Raw genomic sequence first — 9,022 nt, forward strand, 5'->3', positions numbered from 1 at the left:
CTATAACTGTAAACCACCGTTGCCCTTATATACCTGTGTATATTTGATGCTTCTTTTCGGTCCCGTCGAAATTGCATGTGTGTTTCCGTTTCGGTGACTTTAACGGTGGTCAGTGACATATTATACTATATAGAACTCCCGACGAAAAACTTCGGTCAATGTCAACTGGTCGTGAATTTGTGTTCTATGGGTGTACACGCTATTATAAATGATTGTATACGTATTCAACGAAACCTAGGTCCTGTGCCGCGAAATGCTTGAAAAAGTCGAAACGATGATATTATTATCATCGCTATCCAACATGCTTTGTAATATTGTATTATAATAATAATATGATATGTCTGTTCGATCCAGACAGACGTACATGTTGATATATATATGTGTGTGTGTCTGCGTGTCCGTGCAACGTACGTGTATATAGTATTCAAGCGAGCGACGGTTTTGCAATGTTCAGGTAAAAGTTAAAAGAAAACAGTATGTACCGTAACACACACACATCGCGCGATTAGTGAGAGGATGAACTTGGTCATTGGCGGCCGTTGACCTAGCCGTGACGCGCATGCGCAACTCACATCACCGGCGGCGGATCAGAAAGTGGATCAAAGAGTCAACTCTGACGTCACGGGAAACGCGCGTACCGTACTAATATACCTATAGGTAGGCACTTCGTATAGATATAAGAGGTACGAGTAAAGAAATCGTTTGCGAATGCCGGCTGCAGGGACATTCCTGCAGATGATGCGTCGTGTTTTTCCGCAGAAAATCGCCAAAACATTTTATAATAACAAGACTGAAAATATAGAACGATATAGAGGTATATTATATAGAATAGTGTAATATATAGACATATGATAGTTCTGTTACCGTAAAAATCGGAAAATACCTTTCAGTGCATACAAATATAGTACATTTATTGTGTTATAGTCAACCCGTAAAGGTATAGCGGAATACATAATATTATAAAGTCTCCTGCTGACATACGCATATACTATATGTACCTACCTACCTACATAATATAATGTGTATACCTATTATAGATATAGTGGCCGCGGACAGCAGCCGTGAGAACCGCGTTTGCACCGGTACGATATAATAATGTAATATATTTATATTATAGGTGTCGATCGATGGACAGGTGTGCAGATATATACTGCATTTATCAGAAATATTGTAAACGCGTATATTCATTTATACACCGCGAACCTATATCTAATTTCAACGAGATTGTAAAGCGAAAACGAGTTATATACCACCCGCGGGGTGTCCTCGCACCTATATAATATGGCTATATATATAATACTGGTGTTGCAGGTGTCGAGACGTCTATATAATATTTCCGGTAGACGGTAGTACATAAACTCGATTGGGCAGACACTCTGGTACGATGGGCTTATATTATGTACGCGGATGCGATCGTTTCCGCGTGATACATTGAAGTGTTGGGCGTCACTGTCACGGGAGGTCGATGATTCGACATTCGAGACAATATTCGTCATCGTCGCAGCTACCACGAGATTAGCCGAATAGGTTCTCCGAACCCAAAACGTCATCGTGCTCGTTAATAATATTATATGACAAGGCGTCGTCCCCGCGTCAGAGACTTGGCGTTTGTATTACGGTTTTAGTCTATGCAAAAAAAGACGTATCGGTCTGACTCACGATCGGCCCCCGTTAAGGACTAACGAATCGTTAAGTTTATCATCGACACCGTAGTGTTGACTTTGAAGGTTGAATGACCACCTGAAAAGTTATATAAAAAGAAAAAATAGGGCTTCGACCCGTAAGTAGGTACTTACTTACTTATTATTACTAATTTTGTTTAATGTTTTCGAGTGCAAAACTGATCTGTGGCAATTATTTACTTTTTAATTTAATATCCTATCCTATATAAGACCCCTGTATTACGTGAGGAAAATTCAGATGGGGGGTAGGAAAAAACCAAAAGTTAGCACAGTCCTCATTTTCTGACAAAACAAGTCCACCATTACTCATTATAAGTATACTACAGGAACGCGTGCCACTAAGGTATTATTATTCATCTACATAGGTTTTGCGAATTTATGACTGCGGTGCATTTTTTGCAGTGAGTCGGAACTGCACCGGTGCACTAGTCAGCGAGTGCAGCTACTGCTGCTGCAAATTTATACTATATAATAAACCTATATTATATTATATTATACCTTATACTTATAAGATTCTCACACATCCTAACTTGTTGTTTTAGTAGAAAATTTCTCGAGAGACCATTAATTGCTCGCACCTCCTTTTTCAACTACTTAATCCTCTGCAAATGACCATTAAGTCGTTTTAAACAATAAGATGCTCGTATAATATAATATATAAGCAAATATTACAATATTAATATTGTGACCTCAACAATTATCGTGGTATATACAACCGCGAACTCGGTACAGAAAAAACACATCTAACACGAGTATATACGACGTGTGTAGTAAAGACTGCGGCGGCGGTCGCGGCTGTGGCCGTGGTTAGGAACATAAAGTTGAACCACGGTCGTTGACACGGACGAAATAACGGATTCCGGCATTCCACTCTATCTGGTCGTGTATTCACTATTCACGCACCGCCTCATCGGCTCTCGTTCTCGAACGTTCTGTACGGGAATCTTTTATAGTATACGGTTTTTTTATTTTCGTCATAGAGATAAACATCATAATTCGTTATGGTTTGCGTATAGCTGATGTACCTATACATGTATACGCATAGGCGACGCAATGCAGACGTTATTCGTTACAATTATTTTCATTTTATTATATTTTGGTGTGTCGGCCGGGGGACGGAAAGGAAGAGTCGCGCGTGCAACTGTAAAAAGTTCGGTTTTCTTTTATAGACTCGCGCGCGTAGTCGAAAACGAAATTTTAACACTAAAGATATCCAATACGTGTGTAAGGGGACCCGTTGTATACTCGTAAAAACAAAATACACGTACCGACTTTCAATGTGCCTTATACTTTTGGTTTTTATTGTTGTATGAGAATCGTTTCTGGACCTTTTGCAATGATCGTCAGACAATAATAAGCGAAAAAAAACACGAAAAAATTTGTAGTAGAATTTCGTTTACTCTGTATATTACGATTTAATATGATGCACAATAAAAATGTATATTTAAGTGGACAAGTGGTTAATAATTAATAATTAATAGTTAATAATTTATCTGTATCATTTAATACGTTATGTAATATTATTTATACTGTAAGCTATCGTTAATTAAACAAAACTCAAAGTATAGACAAATACATATTGATTAAATTAAAACTTAAAATCCTAAAAGTCTATAATAAATATTAAGTATTGTCAATAATTACTTTGTATATCTATATCTAGGTTTTATATTCACCTTAACTAGAATAATATTGCTAAAAACTATATAAATGATTACATTTTAAAATTTATCTAGTTATAAGTGCTAAATATTTTTTATATAACTCCTATTAATAAACATTTGATATAAATTAAAGTCAACCTAATATATATATGCACATCTTCTCGTTTAAGAAATGTGGGATATATTTATAAAAGATTTATTGCATGGTGCCAAAATATTCAAAATGGTTATTTAAAATTCTCTATTGTTGTTATAACTATTGTTAAACCTAAGAAAAAAGATCAGAATCACAGAGTTCAATGTATTCTCAAAACTGTCATTTATATTAAATTATATATTATACTTCAATAGGAAATAACTAATAGCATCTTTTGAATAACTTTTTTAGTTTTTTATATTACATTGACCTGTAATTCATATTTCATATAGGTATTAGACTTAATTATGTACAATTACTTAATAATATAATATACACATTGCTCACCTACTTGTGTTTTCTAAAAGAATTTGAATAAATTATTATAGATTATAACTTTTGAATTTTTAAAAATACCTAAGAATCATTTTTATGATCACTTTTAATTTCTAATAAGTGTATTATACTATTTAAGTAATAATTGTCGTTAGTTAAATCTATAGTTAATGGTTAATAAATAAATAATGAGTAATTTTTGAGAAATGTACGTTAATAATGCAACAAACATTGTATAAAACTTATTTAAAATTAAATAATTTAGAAGAATTTTTAAATTAGTTGGTGCTGTAAAACTAAAATAGACTTATAAATCTAAAAATCAATTAATTTTTATAATTATTTATGTATTTGTATTGTTTAGAATACATTTCGTATAAAATACGAAAGTAGGTAGTGTATTAAAATTGTTGTTACACATGAGTATTAAATATTATAAAATACATTTAATATGTCTTTAAAAAAAAATTCTTATTGAATATTTCAATAAAAATACATTCAATATAAATAAAGATTTGATCAAATTTACAAATTAAGATCTCTATAATTATAGGTAGCAAATCCTTTCAGAGTTTTAGGGACTAATCTAATTTAGTAGTTTTTGGGAGTTAATCTTAACACTGAATACATTATAGAATAAATAGATTTGTGTAGTAATTATTAATTATTATAGTGAAGTTTTGAACTATAAGGTTATATTTATATACCTTATGCAAAGCGGAAATGACACCCAAATGCACAGAAAATAATAATGAGCCTGGATGCATTATAAAAATATTTTTAAATGTATGTCAGTGTGTTAGATTCCTGTGCAATATCATTTCGAAGACCCAATCAATTATTGTCGCTTTTGCTTGCAATCGCTTCCACTTCAACTATAACGTGCCTGGAATACTGATAATTAACTAGAAGCATTGTTTAAATATATACAGAGCGATCCAAGTACGAATCACGTTATATTAATATACTTATAATAAGAAAATTTACCCACAATTCAACGTAAAAACATGGTGAAAAGTTATAATATGATGGTCGATGTATTCACAATGATTTTTGAGTAATTATCTAATTGTAGATATACCTACCAATAGAAACTGGTATAATCATAGATGAAGAATATTATGACCGCATGGAATTATATAAAAGAATAACGTTTAAGTTAGAAATAATGATTATTGTCAATGAAATTATCCTATGAAGAGTTATCCTCAATGTATTATATTATTTATTATACGGCCATATGGGTATTGGGTATATATAAGTATATGTTTTGATCATATATTAAAACAGTAATTATTAAGTACTGTTGAATATTATTATAAGTACTAAATAAAAATAATGTATTATAGATTTTTCAAAAGTTTTTGATTTATATTCTTACAAAATGCCTAAACGTCTTAAACTAATAATATTTATAAATTATTTAATTTTAATCTCACTTTATTCGCCTGAATCATTTGAAGAAACACATGTTCAGTATAAATGTTAAATAAGTATAGAATAGTAGATATTTACTGGACACCCATTGTTAATACTTAATCAGTTGTTATTTATTATTCATCACCCATAAACGGACAGTATATATATATACAAGTATAAATGCATTAACTTTAAAAGTTTTTAATATTGTTAAAGCAGGTAGCGTGTAAAAGTATTAAAACTCGATTTTTAAATATATTTGCAAATTGTTCAAATTATATAGTAAAACATTAATCTTGTAATTTATAATTTTTAATACGCATATAGGTGTAGGTACTTATAGTTTTACCATGATTTAATTTGGAAGTGTATGAGTGTTCTTATTAAATTACCTTTAAAATCATTCAATATTATTATTTATTACACTTGTAAATACACATATTAATAAAAGCAACAATTATTAACTTAACACTTTAAACTAATTATAAAAACAAAAGTGCTTTAATAGCGCTAACGCATTTTATAAAAAAAAATGTACAATAAGCACATCATAATATATTATTTTTTTGGACCTAAATAATGAAATGAATAATATCCTTAAAATTAAAACAATTAACTATAAAAATCGTATACATCTACTTAAGTGCGTTATAGGTATAATAAAATACACAATATAGGTAGAATTATTATAAAACTATAATAAATAAAAATTAAAACGATGTTGATTTTAAACGAATAATAATAATTATAGGGATCGGAAGTAAGAAGAACGTAAAAAAACTGGGACCTATACAACCACGGCCGGTACTATCGTAGCATACCTTCTAAACTGCAGAGGTTTTCCGAATGAGATATTCTGTAAAAAAAAAAATTAAAAACAGTAAACGGTGGCGTCTATGTATAAATAATATGTAAGTACATTGTACCAATATATAGGACATATAGGTACCTACGGTGCCCGGATGTTTTCTTATTTTTTATTGAAACGAAATGAAGTGATTACACTACACATTAAATATTATTATGGTACAATATATATTATATTATTTTCAACCCGAATAACGGTACCACGTAATACTATCGTACCCAAACACAACGATGTACATATAAACGCGGCGCATAATATCTATAACATCTGCGTGGTTAGTAAACAACACAAATATTACGAGGGAGAAGCGGTGCGCGGTGGGCTCGCATTTCCATAATAGGAACGGTGAAAGAAGACGAAGAAGAAGAAAAAATAACCCGAGTTGAAGCCAACACAATGACTACACGCGGGTAGGCATATAGCGGGTTGGCTGCTGCACGTAACGGGTATTATATGTACTATAGTATAATATAATACTTATACCTTGTGTATGTGTGTGTGTCAGGTGCAGGTGGTCTCCTCGGCAGTCAGCGCGATGCACATGTGCAGGAGCGGGCGATCTTCAGGCTCGAGCCGTAACGGGATCGATCGCCCGTCGAGGGTGCTCGCTTCTTCCTGCTCGCGCTTGGTCGATCGGTTCGGTGGTATACATATGCATCCACAATAATATATTATATTATATTATATGCTCGTGTATATCCCCCTTAAGTTAGGTCATGATTGTGTCGTCAGGTAGGTACAACAGGTAGGAGGTACACATCAACACACACGCCGAACACACACACAGACGCATACTCACACATATTATTACATGCCTATATTTTATAATAATAATAGGACGTACCTGAATTATATACGAATTCACACTCGAAATGGATTTTATTGTGCAATGCAACGGATGACGCGGGGATGAGGATGGATTAAAATATATCGTCTCCTCGAAATCTTCAAAGACAGTCGTCGTATATTATTATAATGTACTCGTGCATTTCCTTAAACACACCGCGGTGGTGTGATATAGGTATGTATATTGTATACACAGGAGGCGGCTTCTTGCCTCTGGCACGATGTGTCTTTGCCGAGCAAGCTGCATACAATGCAGTAACCACGCGGCATGTATATAAGTGGTATACTATACATAGGTAGGTATATGTATAATATGTATATGTTTATTATATTATGTAGTTAGGCATGAGTACATATGTATAACGTATTGTTCGCATCAAGTAGACATAGGTCTGGTAACACTCGTATATGAATCTAATATTTATGGAGGTCGTCGTCGTCGTCGTCCGATTGTGATTTTACTTCCTCTTAAAGCATCTGATATATTATTATTATTATAACATTTGTAGTATATGTGAATATACCGGAAGATTTAGTGATTTTTTTAATGACGTATATTGTATATGCCCATAAGTACGCGTAACCGATGTTAAACGATTCGGTGACGACATTTTAAAAAGTGTACATTACATTCCTATTATATTATACTGCAGATTCGCGTGAATAGAGTCCACAAGCGTAGATAATACTGATGCAGATAAATCATTTGTTTTAAATAATAAAATATTTTTAGATTGTTTCGACGAACAAAAGAAAAATTATAAATGTTTTTTCCTTATTGCGCGAAATATATATATATATATTATTTGTGCCAAGACAATACATTCTATAATAATATATTATATTTGTTTTAGCGATCATATCAATTTAAAAATTGTCTAAAACCGGTTGTTCGGCATAGTTCGGCATTACTCAATAAACTGGTTTTGGTCAAATTCAATAGGTACGAAACTAATATTTAGTAAATTGCATACCAATACTATTTGTAGTCTTTACTAATGTCTTATGAATCGTATTTTGCAGTAGAGTATATGGTCATTGACCTAGCCATGTATTTATCGAACAATTTTAACTTTCCTTAGTTTATAAAAATTGAATTAACATATATTGAAACCAACTGAAAACCGTATATTTTCAGATATGATATTTGTATTAAATAGTACTTATCATAAGTATACATTTTATTTATCATAACTTCATTCCATTATAGTAAAGTTCCCATTTTTGGCATCATATTAATATTATTTATTCTGACTGTGCTAAATAAATTACCAAACTTGATACTTTGACAGTTATAAAACTTTTTTTACTACGATTTTTTAGAACTACTAAATCTTTTCTTTAAATAAAATAAAACTGAAAAGGGAAACAATAATAATTACTTATGACGTATCAACTATCAAGATATTTGTTTTTAAGCCTAGCTACGTGTATCTATATTATTTGACCCACAACGATGGAAATCTATTATTATATAATATCCATGAAACCAGAAATATAAAATTTATCATTATTTAATAATAAAACTGTAACCCAACGTAGTTCAAAAAGTTCGTAAATTAAAAATATTACATACTCACATAATGTTGCTGTAAGGGTTTCGACTAAAATAATATAATACATATTTTATACCTCCATATAGTGCATCAAGAAATTCAAAAATTAGCCTGCATATTATTATTATATACACCCGCATACTGTATTATTAATATAAATTAATAATATTTACAATTTCATATTTTGTTGAAACAGTTTTGTAATATTGTTAATCATAGATACGATTTTTTAAAAAATTATAAAGAGCTGATCCTATAGAAAATACAATTTTAAATCATATTTTATAAGTTATAATATTGAATGTTTTTACTAATAAAAACATTAATTTACCACAAAGAGAGAGAAAAAGAATAAAATAAACAAATGAAATCCATTCATATAGAAAAATATAGCCAATATCTATATTATTAATGTTATTTTATTATTGCAATTACTACCTCCTGCAGTGCTGCAAGTCATGGGTGTGTGTGTATTTAGGTTAATAAAAAAATATATATTCTTTTTAGGGACCCCA

The sequence above is a fragment of the Myzus persicae genome, unplaced genomic scaffold, assembly GCF_001856785.1.
Source record: "Myzus persicae strain clone G006 unplaced genomic scaffold, MPER_G0061.0, whole genome shotgun sequence".
NCBI lineage: Eukaryota > Metazoa > Arthropoda > Insecta > Hemiptera > Aphididae > Myzus > Myzus persicae.